Genomic DNA, 17,314 nt, shown 5'->3' with positions numbered 1-17,314 from the left:
AAATAAATAAAAAAGAATAAATTGTTTGCAAGTTTTATGACAAAGTAACCAAATCATTATACATTAAAGAAAGCTTCTATAATTAGATTGGTTCGGTCGAAATAATTTCACTGTTGTCAAATTTATAGAATCACAACTTACTTTATAATCAAAATGCTAGAGATTGGGTCCATAAACAAAAAAAAATTTCTATGTAATCACTTGATCATTTATAGTGTTTCTTTCTAGTCAGCTTTGGTCTCTTTTTATACATAAAAAAACAGCAAAATCAAAATGTATTAGAAAGTGAGTTTAAGTAACTCAATCCTACAAAATCAGTTTGTAAGATAAGGTTTGCACTTCATTTATTTATATATTATAAATTAGTTTTATACGTGGAACTTCCAACAAAATGAACCACCATTTAATTGCTGAAAAGTTATTTATGATATTTGCATAGTGTAATTACATAGAGCTTAATGCTTATAAATTGTTGTTGCATTGTAAATAAAGTTCTTATAACTAGTTTATATTTTTAAACATATTTTAATTTATAAGAATGACAAATTAAATATTACTTCTAAATGAGCTAGGAGGTAACTTTCAAATATGTTTTAAGGATGTCTTTTTCTCGTCTTGCAACTTTTTCTAAACTACCAAAGGATCATATATAATCTAATTCATTTAATTATTTTGTAGAAACAAAATAAGCTGTTTAATTCATGCATTAAATGTTTGTGTTTTTATGCTTTTTTTTTAACATGAAATAGCTTGCACCTCTCATTAGAGGAAAGAATAACAATCATTTTATGATTTAAGAGTGTAACTAAATACTTTAATATGTAGCAATAACTTATGGTTTTTCTATGTTCTTGAAATAACATGGATATGGACGGTTTTCCTCATGTATAGATGTCACTTTCATGAAAAAAGGGGTATTTTTTTTTATAAAATAAAAAGGAAGGGAAATATTACATCATTAAGAAGCAAGACAAAGAAATGTAAGGTTAAGATTAATCTAAAGACAAGTGTAATTAGAGAAAAAAATTGGATCAATGAAAGAAAGATGGTTTTTTGAGATAGGAAAGAAACTTTTAACTGCTATAGTCCAGGTTGGTTCTATGTTTGATCAAGATCTTTTGGTGCTTGCAATAGGTAATAAGTCGGATACTCTAAAGCATAGATTGTAGACTTTGTTTAAACTATCCAAGATCGAAATTAATTTAATACATACGAAGAAATAGCTATTTGTCAATTTGACTCATGGTTTATGGGTCACTTCTAATCTATTTTTGAAAAAATTCTTTTTTAAGAAACCTTTCAAGTGAGGGACAAAAATACACCCAAATTTCTAAAGTTTTTTTTTTTTTCAAGTGGATTAGGATTAAGGTAAGTTTAGTTCTGTTACAAAATTTTAATTAATTTTTAAAAACAATATCATTTATATGTGATATAAAATTATATATTTTATTAAATAGTTTGATATATTATAATTTTATAATATAATAATAGTTTATAAACAAGTTTAAATTTTTATTTAAATTTAATTTATTAGTGAAATATAGTATTATTATTTAATTTCAAAGAAAATTAAGAGACAAACAATAATTCCGAGAGACCTAATTTCATAAACCGTTAATATAAATCTAATGAAATATGTAGATGTTTTTTTTATAGACAAAGTTAATCATTAGTATTTGTTAGTAAAAAAGTTAAATTATAATATTTTTTATTTGTTTTTTCAAACTCATTAATCGAATTATATATCTATAAATTGATAGTAGAAGAAAATGAATCTATAATTTCTCTCATCTTCCCTTTTAACTTAACTGTATCATTTTTCAAACTGTATTCTCTTTAAAAATTAAAAATAATAAAAAGTAGTGTCCAGCACACAAGATACCATCACAAATTATTACAAAAGAAGAAAGAATGAAATATTGTATTTCTTATTGAATGATAAGGAGAGAGTACAATTGATATATATAATTGTTCAGAGCACTATAAAAAAGGAATATAAGTATAAAAATATATAAACATAAATGCACAAATATGAACAGAGAATAAAATAATTCCAATATATTTCGAAAGAGATTCCAATGGAGAAATGCAATACTAAATAAACCTAATGTATTTAGTTTAACTTTATAAGATTAACTCCAACTAAAAGTTTTAAATATTAAATTTATGAATTTTATTTTTATAAAGTATTCAACATTATTACTTAACATTTAGATTCAAAAGGAAAATTATATACATTATAAGTCTTATAACATTATCATTAGTGAACATTTGAGCTTTCTACGTTATTAATTCATAACTAGTTTAAATGTTAAAATTATAAAAGTAAAGATTAAAATATATAATAGTTTTAAATACTGAAATGATATTTATAATTTTAGATAATAAATAATTAATATTTATAATAGGCTTTGCATAGGTTGTTATTAAATACACCACGGTAAGCAGTTTCTTGTAAAAGAACAAACTAAAAGTCCAGTGTCATGCTTCTATGTACAAGATCAACTCATCAATGTCATATAATAGGTTGTAATTTTATAATACGATGATAATTTAATATGTTATAATTTAATTTATGTGATAGTTTAATATGTTATAATTTCTTGTATCTAAAATAAGTATTTTTTTCTAAAAAAAAATTCATGGGTTAGCTCTGATCCATAGGATTTTTGTGGATATTTTGGTCCTGTAAGCTTTTTTTATAGGGATTTTTTGGTCTTGTGGGTTCTTCTGGTCCCAACCCACATGGGTTAGGGCCAAACCATATAAAAGGAGCCAAATTAACGGGTCTAGCTATTGATAATGTTTTGATGGGCAACGATAATCCTTACAAAATTGTGGGTATTGGTTCTATCAAAATTCACATGAAAATAATGTAGTGAAAATATTGTCTCATATTCATCATATACCAAAACTGAAGGAGAACTTGATTTCATTGGCTACACTAAATACACTAGATGCTCGAGAGTTCACTTGCAGTGTAAAACGTGGTATGATGCGAGTAGAAGAAAAGAGAAGTTATATGGTAATGTTGAAGAACAAGATAGATATAATTTTTCACTATGCTAGACAACACATAAGTGGGGAGGGATGAAAGTCTTGTGTAAGTGTAGTTTAATTGTAACGTGTTGCTATATAGTTTTGTGAGCATTGCATTTAAAAACGAGTAGCATAATTATGAAAGTAATGTATAATACAATGGACATGTTGAACTATGATTGATAGAGGATTATCGTTGGAGTCAATACAAAAAGAATTTGAGAACGAATTTAAGGTCAAATTTTCTTCAAAAAGGAGGATATGATAGAAAATTATTTCCTAATTCTATACAAGAAAAACTTGAGGAAGAGTCATTACAATTTAAAACACTTATGACAAAGTAAAAAAGCAAACACTTGGAAGAACAAATCTCCATAAGACTCATCATGCTCCATGAAGATTGAAATTTAAAGGACACGAAGATCATGACTTGGAATACAATTATAGAATAATTTTATGCAATTAAAATTTTTGTAATTTTCTTTTAGTTTTAATAGTTTGTAATTGTCGTTGGACAAGTGAATTTGTTGGGCTATTAGTCCTGGTCTATTTTTTTTTTAATTTTCAAGTTATTTTTGGACTAATGTATTTAGGTTTTCTTTGAGGGTTTCTTAGGTAGCTTAAACATTTGTGTCTATATATAGAAACACTAAATAAATTTGTAGACACCTTGGATGGTCATTATATGAAAGTTGGTTTTTCATTGAGAAAGGATTATCTTAGTTCTTGGATTAGAACTTTGATTTTTATCAAAGATGAATTTCTTTGTGGAGATTTTTCCTTAACGTATCAATCTATTACATTGTGGCGTCTCTAATTCTCATTCTTATCAGAGAGAACAATCTTTGTGACAAATCTTTATTGACTTATCAATCTGCTAGATTTTGACATCTTCATCTCTATCTTTGAAGAATGTAATAGAAGAGTTTTATGTGAACTAAGGGCCTAGTTGATAAGTGTTATAATATAGACCAGATGATACCTTTAAGTGTAGAGTAGACGATATGTGTTTACGCATATAAGATAATATGTGGTTATACATATTAGATGATAGCCAATTTATATAGTAGATGATACAAGTCTGAGAGGGAAAGTTAGACAATAGACGCGTTAGAGAGATAGAGTAGGCTAGTCAGAACATACAGACATATGTGAATGACAGAGAATGATAAAAATTGACATAGAATGTGATGACTTGGCTATTATTTTATTATTTCTCAAACTTAGCTATAAAAGGACAAAAGCCCCGAGGGATTTTCTAGTAGTTTGATTCAATTACTAATTGGAGTCTTAGTAAATATGAAATATTATCTTATAATTTTTTGTAAATATAAAGAGGGATGATTTATCGAGTGAGGTATGATTAACGTTGAATATGAAATTGAAAGATCTACTATCTACTAGAGGAAGATGTGTAACATATTGAATATGAAATTGAAAGATTTACTATCTATTATAGGAAAGTGTGTAATATGCTAAAGAATGAATGTGAATAGATAGTTGTCTACAAATGTGAATAAGAAATGTTGTTGCTGGTGAACAATGTGTTGTAAGGCTTAGTAGAACTTGGGAAGTAAGGCTAAAATCTACTAATGGGTTGAGTAGAATCTAAACTATGATATCAAAATCTATAATATTATTACTCAAATTGTAACTATATTTGTCTGTGATGATGAAAAGTGGTTTCAAGGAGAAACCATTGTGTGTGTACATTGGAAAGTGTATTTAACGATGATTTGATGAGATTTATCCTTATTCTACTTGTTATTGGACTCACATAGAGGAAAAAGGTCCTTCTGGTTGTGGTTAGTGGGGTAAAAAGGAATAATGTACGACTATACCACAAAGAAGTTACCCTGTCAATGACGAGAACCTTGTTATAGAGGTTGGGTAAATTCAATGTTGAGACCATAATTTACTATGAGGTCATATGATAGTAGGTGCATATAACCATATAACCATTTTTAGTTGTTTGGTAGTGAGTGAAATGTGCACCGTAGGTGTGTATGATGTATGATATGTGTGTGTGTTGTTATTAAATATTATTGCTTATGTTTATTTATGTTAGCTTACCCTACATTTTTTGTGTGTGTTTTATGTTGTTTTGCCTTGCATGTTCTTTATAAATGCATTTTCTATGTTATTTTATATTCATATTTATAGTTTTATTGTATCCTTAATGCATTTTTATATTCTTTATTTTCTATATTTATATTTTTTTTCTTGTTAATAGTAATAAATTGAGCTTGTTTTGTACAAATGTGTTATTTTGTATGATTAGTTAAAGGGATTCCACTATAATGATAGAGTATACAAGCAAGAATACAGAGATATCCCGTCTCAATGCACTCTCCTTACCACTCAGTATCACTTATAGCAACAAGATGTGAACACCCTCACAATCTTACCAAAACAGAGAGCAATCCCAACTCCCTAAACACCTTGAGAGCAATCCCAACTCTCAATGAGAACAATCACAATTCTCTCCCTGGCACAACCGCATAGAAACTCAATCCACTAATTGAAAATGATTAACCTGGTCTTCACAGCAAGCACTCCAGTAGCGCATATATGATCAACAACCTTTAAGCATAATTCTTGATAGAATCTTGATGTATAAACCTAAATTTGATCCTTGATTCTTCAAGATGGTTCTTGGACGCTCTTGTAATTAAAACTCAATCAAAATGTTAGTTATGAAATTAAATGTTCAAAGATTAGTTTGAAACAACGCGCAAGACAATTATTTATAGGATTTTTGAAATCCTGATGCAATTTAATCGATTACAAAATTTATATAATTTGTTATGTTTTTCCCCTGGTTTAACAAATTTTTTGAAGTCTTCCAGATTTGACTTTTAACAGATTATGTAGTGCATGCAATCGATTAGACAATTCTCAACAGCTAACAATATGACCGTTATAACTGTATTAACTTGAAAGAAATTGAATTTATCATTTGAAAATGACTTAACCGATTATACAACTTATGTAATCGGTTATGTCTTACACTTAAGCAAATTTTCAATTTCAATCTTCATTCAAATCAAATTTTCACTCTTTTTAAAACATGTCTTGACTAACTTTCTCATTTAATCGGTTATACACATTGTATAACAGATTATGTTAGAATAGTTTGCCTCCAATAAAGCGTACAAGAGTTTTGAAACAATTTGATAGATTAAACAATTCTTTTAACATATTATGTTATACCAGAAATACATTTTCAATCTGTTTAAATATGTAAACCTTTTTCCAATCAGCAATACATGTATCAAGCACACACATCAATAATATCAAACATTTGTTATGTCATTTTGGTGAAGATAACTATAAAACAGATCCTTAATGTCCATCATACAATGTTCATCATCATGTACATCATCATGTACATCATCGAAAACAATATATTCAAAGGAGTCAAGGCTCCCCCTATCAACATTCTCAAATCTCATAATTACATTTTGTGATAATTGTCAGAGCGGTGTAGTGGAATGATTAGCATGAACAACAAACCAAGAGGGGTTGAATTGGTTTCTTATCACAAATTTGTGCCTTTAATAATTTTCTCTTTATTTTAAATTCCTTGGCAAATAATTAAAACAATCATAGAGAGTAAGGAAGAGAGAAATTGCATAAAGAATTTTATACTGAATCAAATCACAAGAATCTCACGTGCAGTTGCTAACCCCAAAAGGAGATTACTTTCCACTAGCACAAAACCAATAAACTGTTACAATCACAAAAAAAAAAAAAAAACAAGTTTAAGGGTTTAGAAACACCTTGCTTGTTACCACAATAGATGAAACTCACTTCCTCTGAAGGCCACAAGGGATGAATACCTTTGAATGTTTCACAAAGGATAAATACTTCCTTTGAATCTTCACAAATGATGACAAACTTCACTTAGCAACAACAACAATTCAATCACACTCCCAATGAAAGTTCTCGCTCTATGCCAACACCAAGTTCTCAAAGCCATAGTACAATGGTTACACAAACCCTAGAACACACTTTTCACAACTTAAAAATAATCAAATAAGTTTTCATGTATTTCATGTATTAGAATGAGAGTCTCAAACCAATATATAAAGATCTCACTCAAGGACGCCTCCAAAAATTCGTTGTCAGTTACTTCTCGTGTGATAATCGATTATCCACTTATGGTAGTCGATTATGCATTTAATGAATGTACAATGGCCAAAAACATGCCTAAAAACTCCAATGGCTAGTCGTGATAATCGATTATGGTAAGTCATCATCGGTTATGGATAATCAATTATCCTAAACTGGTAATCAATTATTCTAAAGATAAAATGAATGTTTAGCAAACTTTAAAACCCTCTCTATGATAATTGATTATCTTAAGTGCTAATCGATTATTGCAGAGTTTTTGTGACTTCAAAACGAATTTTAAAGCATACAATACAAGAAATCAACCACAAATACAACCCTATACATAAATTTACTTATTACAAAAACTTTAACATAAAACACAAGTCTTCAAAAAGATCTTTTTGCAACTTAAGCACTTGAGATTTGATTTGGACATCATCAAAACTTCAAACTTCAAAATTTTGCTAACAATCTCCCCCTTTTTTATGATGATCAAAATTCCTTTGATTTAAAGCTTTTTGTAACTTGTAACTCATACATAACTTAAAAAAAAGGGATTAATTGATAAATGATAAATATATTAAAGCTTTTAAACATATTTTTTCCCTTTTTGATCATTATTAAAAACAACTATGTATGATTAAGTTATTTCTCCCCCTTAATATAATACTCCCCCTAAATAGAAGCCAGAAATAAATAGGGCAAAAGGAGTAATAATGCAAATTTTTATTAAACACAAAGCACACAACACAAGAGGTAAAGATGCAACAATGCATGAAAGATAATACAAAGAAATCTAGAACTCATCACTACTATTATCATCTAAATAGTTAACTAGATCTTCTATGACTTGAACCCTATTATCTAGATTCCTAGAGTACAAACTTCTTCATGCTCAGAGGCCTGAACAACAAACATATCAGACAACTTCCTAAAGACACTTTCTAGAGAATAAGAGGAGCCGACAGGAGCAGGAGAAAAAGGTCCCGCTATATGTAGGATATCATCCATCTGCTGGTCTTCATCTTCTTCAGTTGGGTTCCCTACATCATCGCAGTGGACATAATTATTTCCTTGTAAGGTGAAACGCATCTGGCAGAGGGAAGAGACCCCAATCTGATTACCATTATGGGTACTCTGAAAAGCTTCTCCTGAGACATCTACCCCTTTATACTCATAAATTCTTGATACCAATAAAGCATAAGGAATATGGTAGTGAGGAAAAATCTTGGCCTTCATCATTTCAGGTGAAGTTAGGCCAATGAATAAGGATGTCATTGATTATCCCATAGATAATCATGAGATCAACTTCTGAGCACTCTGCATGGTTTGAAGCCTGGGGACTGATAACGGTCTAAAAACCATTATTTTCATACTTAAAATTGATATCAAATACACCCTTTATGACTTAGAATTAGCTTGAAATCATGCAATTAGCTTAAGTTAGAGTATAAGAGAGTCAAATTAGGTTTTATTGGTTTTATGCTTGGTTTTCCTTTGATGTGGCAAGATTTATTAGGAATTGAATGAAGGAAGTCAAGTAAGGGAGGAATTGGATGCAAGAGAAGGTGGAAAAGTGAAGAAAATAAGAGTCGCAGCCACTGCTGGGCGGTGAAACCACCGTCGGGCGGTGTACTATGTAGGCAATTCTCTGCCAGATACTTAAGCGGCACCACTAAGGGGTGGAATTGAGTATAGCACTCACCGTCGGGCGGTGAAACCCACCACCGGGCGGTGGACTCTTCAGTGGATTCTACGGAAGACGCTCAAGCGGCAACACTGGGGGGTGAGATCAAGTAACGCGCCCACCGTCGGGTGGTGAAGCCACCGTCGGGCGGTGAAGCCACCGTCGGGCGGTGTACTAGTGGGCCTAGGCTAAATTTTTGATATTTTTCTGAGTTATAAATGTATTTGCACGAATCAGAGAAGCTATCTTTTGGCAGAAAGGAGGTAGAAACACATTCTTCTCACCTCAGAGACAGATTTTGAATGCGAAAGCTCCAATTTATCAATTCTAGGGTTATTTTTTCCATACTTTTCATTCAATTCATCTAGATTCACCATGACTATGGTGAACTAAACCCTTCTATTGTTGGGGAGCGATGTAATCCTATTTGAAACTCTTTTATATTGAAATTCTTACTTTATTCATATGCTTTGTTCATCAATTATTTGAGTTTTTCCTCCATTATATTTGCATGCTTTGTTTAAGACATTATTCAATAGCATAATCTTTGATTCTTTCTATATGGACATGTATAATTAGGTCTAGACATGAGGGAATTCTCTTGATAGCAATATTACCTAGACATAGGAATAGGAGGATCAATTGCCTTAAGCTTCTGCGCGAATTATGTAATGCATGAATAATTGTTAGGGAGAATAGACATAGTAAATTAGTAATTAGGAGTAGACTCTATTTATCAAGATATTGATAGTAGGGGATTTTAGAAAGTGGCGTGAACATTGATAACAAAGTCGAATTTAGTAAGAATAGTAGGTATTTGAGAGTGGATTACGATGAAACCGTAAACCCTAACAACATCATTCATCCATATTGTTCAACTATCAATTGATCAATTATCATATGCATGTTTATTTTCTGTTTTGCATTTAAAACTCAAATTGTCGTTTATTCGTCTTATGATTTCAAAACATCACATGAACGTTTAGGCCTAAGAGTCCTTTGGAAAACGATACTCGGACTTACCATTTTATTATTACTTGATACTGGTACACTTGTCAGAGTGTTAACAGGGACATAACAACCAAACAATTAAGGAGTGGACCAGTCTTTCATCCTTCTTAAGACTACTCACAAGCAACTACTTATTATTGATGAGCACCTCAAGATCCTTAAGAAAAGAGCGGAAGACCATAGTTTTGTTAAAGCCTTCAAGGCCTGAGAGATTTTGCTAACAATAATGAATTATTTTATATGATTTAGAATTTAAATTAGATTTCAATTAAGATATTAATTTGATAATTAATTGTAACGTCTTAAAAATTATAGTTTTAAAACTATTAGGAAATCATCACATCTTCAATAAACAAGAATATTTAACTAAATAATGTTACCAATGAGAAGCATTGATGCTTTGAAGAGATTTTGATGATGATGCACTTGAAGCCTTAAAGAGTTATTTACATACATTGTTAAATCATTTTTGTAGAAAACATTGTATTAGGCTTTTGCTTTCACTTGTACATCATAATAAGACTTGTAAATTGCTTTTTAGTATAGCTATGTTGCGGCAATAATTGATTATCATGAAAGATAATTGATTATCATGTGTAAAACGAGAAAACACTTCAAATCAGCAATAATCGATTAACTCTCAAGATAATCGATTATCACCGAAAGTTATAATTGTTCAGGGTTCGACAATAATCGATTGTCCTGAGAGATAATAGATTATCACATTTTCCAAAACCCATTACATTCTAAAATAATCGATTATCACTTTTAATAATCGATTATCATTGGCAGTTGGGAGATGTCTTTTTAGTTTTTGACCTAGCTTGAACCTTGGGCTATAAATAATATTCTCCACAATTCTTAGAGAGTAACTTCTCATTTGAGAGTATTAGAGATGTGTGCCTAAAAGAAACTCTCTGGGTGTGAGAAGGTAGCTTGTGTTACTTGGAGCTTGTAGGAGGAAGTGCTTTTTCTTGGTGTGTCTAAGTGGTGGAGTATACCTACAAAGTAGAGTCAAGTTGTTCATCCTTTTATACGTCAAAAAGGAGGTATCTTTCATCTCTTATTTGTTAAGAGAGGTGGTTTCTAATCTCAATCCTGATTTCTCTATTGTAAATTGTTACTTGTTTTAGTGGAAAGGTTAATCCCTCTTTTGAAGAGATTAATGACTGGACGTAGAATCTTTTGATTCAAACCAGTATAAAAATCATGTGTGTGATTCTCTCTATTTATGCATATATTGTTTATAAACTATTCGACAAAATTTCTAAAAGAAAGTTAAATTTTTTAAAAGAACCAATTCACCCTTCCTCTCTTTGTTATTGTCCATTTTTCACGTTCTTTAACACATTTCGATGTGCGATACCAATTCCTACAATTGGTATCAGAGCTTGCTTTGATAGTTTTTCAAATTTTTTCGAAAATGGTAGGACATAACCAAATGTATGTAGATGATGCTTCAATTGACATACCTCCTTTGTTTACGGCGAAAAATTGTGCTTTGGAAAGTAAGACTGCACATTTTTGTGGAGTTTGTTTACAAGGGTATTTGGGAAGCTATTTTGAATGGACCATTGTTCCCACCATTACTGTAAATGATATGCAGGTAGAAAAACCATATTTGTAATGGAATGCTAAAGAAAACAGACAAGCTCAATTTGATATAAATGCTCGTAATATAATATCCTCTACTTTGGTACTAGATGAATTTTACAGGATTTTAGTGTGCAAAACAGCTCAGGAAATGTGGGAAGTTCTTCAAGTAACTCATGAAAGAACTGACGATATGAAGCATGCTAGGAAGAACACCCTGATACAGGAGTATGAGATGTTCAAGATGTTACAAGGTGAAATCATCGTTGATATGCAAAAACGCTTCACACATATTGTCAACCATCTTTTTGGTGTTGGTAAGAAATTTGACACTGATGATTTAAATGTTAAAATTATGAAATCTTTGAACAGGATGTGGCAGCCAAAGGTTACTGTGATAATTGAGTCTCTGGACTTGACATCCTTGTTTATGGTTGTGCTTTTTGGAAAGTTAAGAGAGCATGAGCTTGAGTTGAATAGACTAAGTGCTAAGGAAGACCAAGGAAAGAAGAAAACATTGGCCTTCAAAACTGAAATTTCAAAAGGCAAGAGTTCAAAAAAGGATGAGGAATCTGGAGATGAAGACTCAAATGACAAAAATATGAGTCACGTGATTAGGAAATTCAACAAGTTCATGAAATCTAAAGGTAAGGAACAATTTAAAAATGACTGGAAGAAGAAACAAGGATCTTCTTCAAATTACAGGTGTTATGGTTGTGGAGTAAAAGGGCACGTTAATGCGGATTGTCCAAACATAAAAAAGGGTGAAGAAAAGAAGATTTTCAAGAAGAAGAGAGCTTACATTGCTTTGGAGGATAATGCTTCAAGCACCTCTAGTTCAAGTGATTTCGATGAAGAAGGCAACTTGTGCTTGATGGCAGATATTGATGACACTGCAAGCCAAGTAAGTTGTTCTAGTTCTGAAACTTGTGAAATTGTCTTGCAAAAAACTTTTCTTGATTTGCTTGATGAATCTGAAAAGTTAGATGTTGCTCATAAGAAATTGAAAAAGGAGTTTACAAAGTGGCAGTTAAAATTTAAAAAATCTTTAGAAGAAGAAGGATTGAATAATAAAATTTTAGATCTAGAAAAGAAAAATGTTTCCGATGTTGAATGTTAGAGTCACATGCTTGATATTGATATTCTTGAAAATCTGCTTGAAGTGGCAACTAGAAATAAAAATGTTGAAATTCCTATATCAGTTAAAAAGGTTTATAAAAATAAGAACAAAATTAGAAGAACATGTGGGGTATAGGTTGAAAAAGGAACAACTTATTATTGGAACCCAAATGTTGTCACATGTTTTTATTGCATGAAAAATGGGCACACCTCTAACAAATGTAGAATCAAACATTTTGGTGTTCCAAATGAAAAATATATTTCGGTTCTTGTTATAAAGTAATTTGCCTATAACCTTAAAGGATCTAAATAAGATTTTGGGACCAAAACTCTATTGTTTTGTTTTGTAGGTTAAATTTTTAAAAGGAAAAGAAGACTTTATGGTATCCTGGTAAATTTTAAGAGCTTTGAAATGATTTATAAATCTTAGATATATCTTAAGTGCCCAAATATAGTCAAAATAGTGTTTGTCGTAAATTAAAGCGCAATAAAAGATTACCAAGGGTGATAATCGATTATCAAGGTCTTAAAATATTCATTTTGACTCCAACGTACAAATTTGGCTCGACAATGATCGATTATCAAGAGTGATAATCGATTACCTTAAGTTATAACGTAAAAAGAAAAGAATTTTTTTTTTAAATCTTTTTTAGATTTGAAAGGGGAGAAATTTTAATAATTTTAAGGGACCTAAATTCTTTTTGAATTAACTAATTTAGGGGGAGCATATAGATTAGATGATTTTTTTATTAACATCTGATGTGATAAATCTTGTGATAATTGGTACCTATTTGAGAGAGATATATGATTTTGTTGATATCTTCTTATTTAGCTCAATTTTGGATTAATAACTTTTTTCCCCTTAGTTGTCAATTAAGAGCAAGACCTTCAATAACATGACATATCACAAGCATTGAACAAATTTTTTATCATCATCAAAAAGGGAGAGATTATTACCAATGAGAAGCATTAATGCTTTGAAGAGATTTTGATGATGATGCACTTGCAGCCTTAAAGAGTTATTTACATACATTGTTGAAACATTTTTATAGAAAACATTGTATTAGGCTTTTGCTTTCACTTGTACATCATAAGAAGACTTGTAAATTTCTTTTTAGTATAGCTATGTTGCGACAATAATTGATTACCATGAAGGATAATCGATTATCGTGTGTAAAATGAGAAAACACTTCAAATCGACAACAATCGATTATTTCTCAGGATAATTGATTATCACCAAAAGTTATAATTGTCTAGGGTTCGACAATAATTGATTATCCTAAGAGATAATCGATTATCACATTTTCCAAAACCCATAGCCGCCTAAAATAATCGATCATCACTTTTGATAATGGATTATCACTGGCAGTTGGGAGGTGTCTTTTCAGTTTTTGACCCAACTCAAACCTTGGGCTATAAAAAGTGTTTTCCACAATCCTTAGAGAGTAACTTTTCATTTGAGTGTATTAGAGTTGTGTGCCTAAAGGAAACTCTCTGTGTGTGAGAAAGGAGCTTGTGTTACTTGGTGCTTGTAGGAGGAAGTGCTTTTTCTTGGTGTGTCTAAGTGGTGGAGTATATCTACAAAGTAGAGTCAAGTTGTTCATCCTTTTGTGCGTCAAAAGGAGGTGTCTTTCATCTTTTATCTGTTAAGAGAGGTGGTTTCTAATCTCAATCCTTATTTCTCTATTGTAAACTGTTACTTATTTTAGTGGAAAGGTTAATCCCTCTTTTGGAGAGATAACGACTGAACGTAGAATCTTTTTATTCAAACCTGTATAAAAATCCTATGTGTGATTCTCTATATTTCTATATCTATTGTTTATAAACTGTTCGACGAAAGTTCTAAAAGAAAGTTAATTTTTTTAAAAGAACTAATTCACCCATCCTCTCTTGGTTATTGTCCGTTTTCACGTTCTTTAAAACATTTCGCTGCGCGATACTTGTATCATCCATTTTTAATAGTAAAATACTACTAAAATGAACATTACATATATGACAAATTAACTACTATAAGAAATAAACCTACGAAAGACAATATCTACACTTGTAGATTCGTCTGACTTCTTTACTAAATCCCCTTGATCACTTATCGTTGAAGTAACTGAATAAAATGTCCCCCTAAACTCACATCAATCAGGTGATCATGGCAAAAGAGAAAACATACAAAGACAGACAAACACAAAAGCAAGGGTGAGCTAGATATACAAAGATCATACAACCCATACCAATTTAACCAATACATAAGCATGTAACAACCAAGTATTTCAAGCATGCAAGGACCATAACACAATACAGACTAAGACCGAATGCATTATTCTGATACCAATGACCAACCACGTGATTTGACCATCCAGACTAGTATGAAATGTCAAGTTCCAGGGGTTTGTGCACCCGGTTGGTGTAGTAACTAGAAAATCATCAATTGCCACCCGAGGTTAGTCCATTATAACTCACCCAAGAACCTATGGGCTAGGACCTCCTGCTATTCTCACCACATGACTCATCATTCTCTACTTGAGCATGGGTGATCATTAGAATGTCAGGATAAACCATATAAGGACACTCCAACCATTCATACGGTCAATCACAACAAGCCACAGGGCACCACCATGTAACCTCCCTTGAGGATCATGGAATTACGTCCATTAACCATACAGGGCACCACCACGTAACCTCCCATGAGGATCATGGAATTACATCCAATAGTTTTACTTCAAAAGACCACAAACAACTCAACAGGTCATCCAAATCACATGAAATCATTACATATACATTACTAGACAATAACAGTCCTAGAAGAACCATTAAACAAAACAAAACCCTATAAACTCATACTTAGACAAAGAAAACAACTTTGAAATCATCACCAACAGTTTCAGAAAGGTCCAAAACCCCGAAAACAACCTAAAGAACATCCAAAAATGATACTTGAACCCCGAAAACCACCCAAAATTGTCCTAGATGATTTTCCGACGACAATAATCGATTATCATATGTGATAATCAATTATGACTTTCTGATTGGAATAATCGATTATCAAGTGAGATAATCGATTATTCTTATCAGTTTTTGACAGCAACCTAATTTTTCTGGTTTCGGTGCATCTTAGACATATCCAATTGATCAGTTTAAAATTTGTAACACTAATGTTGATATAAACATGTTTATAGATGAAAGTAAAGTATTGCATTGGTCATTTGGATAGGAATTAGATGTACTAAACCAACTCAAATTCTACTCCAAAACATCAAACTCAATAACTAGAGGACCCCAAACCAATTCTAACACTTTGCACCTATTTTGACCAATTTGGTGACTCAAACAAGTCACAACCCACTTGTTAAGACTGCCCCAACAACCCAATTATACCAAGAACCCCTAACTCTCAAATTCACTACCTCACTTCCTCTAAAATGACCTAAAACACTACCAAATCACCAAGTTTTCTACCTAGCTCAAGTTATAACAGATTTCACACTCCAAATCACTCCCAACCTGATCAACTACAACAGATTCAACTCATTCACACGACCTATAACATCACAGCACAGTTCACAGATTTGCACATTTCAACTCATACAACATGATATGCTCAAGCACGTAAAAAGAAAACTCCAAACAACATACCAAGTCAGAATTTAACATACATACACCTCAAGCAAACAAATTTAAAGAAGTACTTCTAGCTCTCCTTACCTTAGGGTTTCACAACACAGAGGAATCTAAACCCCGACCGTTTACTCGCACCACGTGGATTTTCTAAAGCTCCTACAATCACCAAATGGGTGAGGAAGAACAAATTTTTAGGGTTGGAATTGGGTAAGGAATGGAAGAAGAACTACACATTATACATGCAAATCAACAGAATTCCACAGACCAGACTTTAGAACGTGAAAAGAGTTGTGAGAACCACTTACCAGCTAGAATCAAAAATGCAATCGGTGACAAATGTAGCTCTCTACACCAGGAACGCCTAAGCACCACCTGATCGTTGATCAAGCAACTCAGTGAGGAAAAATGGTAAAGAGAAGGTAGAGAAAGCTGAAGAACAAGATTTCTAGAGAGATAGGCTTATTAGGCTTATGAACCAGGGTGTTCTAAAATGTGTTTTAATATTAAAAGCTTGGTGCCATTAGTGTAATAAGCATATCTACTCTTTTTTACTTTTATTTTTCAGGTTCTCACAATACCAATTCCTACAAAGTAAGACATAAAATATGATTACAATTATCCAAAATATAACCATAAATCAAATTTTTTTTATACAAGATATCTTATGCTACTAGTAATATCTACAAAAGAGCTCAGGTTCTTCAAAAACGTCGAAAACAAACCAAATTACTTTATCTAAGCATCAACACCCTCATCATCCAGCACATACTCCATTGAAATATCTTCCTCTACTCACACCAAATAGGTGATCATTTCCAAGGAGAAAGATTCACACAAAGCAAACAAACACAAGCAATAGTGTATCAAAATGGAGTTGTATTGATTCAATTTTCATCATAAATCCTCACTTTTTGATGTATCTAAATCATTTACAATAAGCTTATGTGCTAAACAAATATTGGAAGACCATAAAAGCAAGAGGAATTGCAAGAGGATAAGCTTGGCAAAGGCTTTTGGCGCTGAGCGGCACATCCTCGCCATTAAGCAGCGTTCTTCTTGCAAAACTAGCACTTGAGCGCCACCTCTATGCCGTTGAGCGCCAAACCCCTCGGCTTTCTCCCGCTTGGGCGTTACTGG

Source organism: Vigna radiata, chromosome 7 (assembly GCF_000741045.1).
Source record: "Vigna radiata var. radiata cultivar VC1973A chromosome 7, Vradiata_ver6, whole genome shotgun sequence".
NCBI classification, from domain to species: domain Eukaryota; kingdom Viridiplantae; phylum Streptophyta; class Magnoliopsida; order Fabales; family Fabaceae; genus Vigna; species Vigna radiata.
This window is presented reverse-complemented; position numbering follows the sequence as displayed.